The sequence below is a fragment of the Pteropus vampyrus genome, unplaced genomic scaffold, assembly GCF_000151845.1.
Source record: "Pteropus vampyrus isolate Shadow unplaced genomic scaffold, Pvam_2.0 Scaffold189, whole genome shotgun sequence".
In the NCBI taxonomy this organism is placed as follows: domain Eukaryota; kingdom Metazoa; phylum Chordata; class Mammalia; order Chiroptera; family Pteropodidae; genus Pteropus; species Pteropus vampyrus.
This window is the reverse complement of record NW_011888970.1, coordinates 1,200,950-1,203,111: the sequence shown is the minus strand read 5'-3', so window position 1 is coordinate 1,203,111 and position 2,162 is coordinate 1,200,950.

Genomic DNA, 2,162 nt, shown 5'->3' with positions numbered 1-2,162 from the left:
ACGCTCGTCCCCACGGGCCTCGCCACCCGGGCGCCCACCTCCGGGTCTCCGCTTCCTCTTCCTTAAACTGGGCAGGCGCGTGAGTTTAGTGACAAAATAATAATGACATGTGGGAGGAGGCCGCAGAGGGCGGCCCCTCACCCTCTGTCCTTGACTGTGGGGAGTCGTCGGAACGGTGACCCTGCTGAGCCCGCGGGGCGGGCGGAAGGTCCCCTGCTTGTGCGACCGCCACCCCCGCCACCCCCATGTGCAGGTGGCAGTGGCTTCTCTCTGGCTCTCCCTGCGTCCCAGCACCGCGGTTGCGAAGGAACGACATTCTTTTAGATGGCAAACTTCGTTTTCTTTAAAAAGTATAAGCAAAGATTAGAATTCAGTAAGGGTTATGAATTAAGGAAAGTCCACTTATTAATAAGAAAAACTCTGAAAGAAGACTGAGAAACGCATAGAGGATAAATGGCTCTAGCGAGGGGAGGGCTCCCCGCTCCACGAACAGTAATGGGAATGTCAAGAGGACATACGTTCAAAGCCCCTGGGTGAGGTACAGCCCGGAGTCCTCGAGTTAGCCTTCGTCGTCAACAGCAAAACTTCCGGTGGGTTCCTCAATACACATGTGCTGCTGACATTTAAGATATGGACCACAGAAGGTCTTACAACAGTAATGATCAAAAATTTATCAAAAACACCTACAATTAACTTACATTGTTATTATAATAATGACCACAGGTAATTTCCTTAGTAGAACAATTTATTAGTGGACATGCAATAAAATAGCTCCCCAAATACCTTTCCAGAAATGACAAAGTAGAAAGAAAATTTTAGGGGGCGGGGTTCTCGGAGTTCTTTCAATGTAAACATGAAATATTTGAAGAAATAATAAAAGATAACAAATGAACTTATAAATATATTGTTTAAATCTGATGTCAGATAGGTACATGAGGCTTAGACATACAAATGTGTTATCTAGTGAATGACTTAAATATCCAAATAGAAATCAAAAAGCATTTCCATAACTTCAACTATAAAATCACAAATTCGGTAAGTACTTCAAGCCTAGGAAGAATGACTTGAAAAAATACAGTAAGAATTATAAAAGGTGAGGGCTTAACAGGCTTGACTTGAAGAGCGTCAGACAACAGAGACAGCTCATCAGCACATAATTACACAGCCGAGTACGTATATAAAGGTACATTAACAGAAGCATGATCTCTCAAGTTAAATATCCTTCAAGACGAGTTATATCTTAATGTTAGTACAAATCAGGGAGCAGATCTCACTGACAGACTACTTAAAGATTTAATAATATATGTCAGGGCCAGAGGCCCCTGGAGTGACTCAGCACCCAGTGATGACCAGCAAGTGAACAACACGCAAAAACATGGACTTAAAGCTGAGCTACGCGCTGTGAATGACTGGAGTTCATAATCGTATTAAATAAGGAACATGGCTTCTACACTGTTCAGTGTAATTCACACTTATTGTTTGAAATCAAGCATATCTACACGAGTTTTCAAACCAAACAACGTTAAAATACAGTCACATGCTTATACAACTACATACAGACGTAACAAGAATTAACTATATTTTGGGTATCCTTCACACGCTCATTTTAAATGTTGACTAGTTGCTATCTTATACATGTCTGTTCACTAGCAAGATTTCATACATTTTATAAGCCAAAAGCATATTACAATAAAAACCATCAATGAGCAATAAAAACATTTCATTATCAGCGATGCCTATAAACTTTGGGAATTGACTTTTAAAGTTCAGCAGAAAAGTACTTAACAAGAACACTGAAGTGACCTATTCAACAGTTTAAAAGAATGACTTAATGTCTAGGAATAGAAAGTACTCGATCTTGGTTTTTATCAGCATCTTAAATTCAGACTTTATTAATGTAAACAGGGAAACAAACCTTATTTTTAATGAACAAAGAAGAGGCCATTGTCTTTACAGTGCAGTAACTAATTTATTATCTGGGTACTGAAACAGGTAGAAATGGAACCGAGTATAATAACTAAGACTTTTCCGGAAGGCATCGGGCGCATTTAAACCTTATAAACCAATATTAACAGAAGGCACTTAAAGGCTTTTGGGGCGCTTTGCAAGTAATGTTTTCTATGCCGACGGCAAACTTTGTAAACAGCTGTGCAATGATGGCT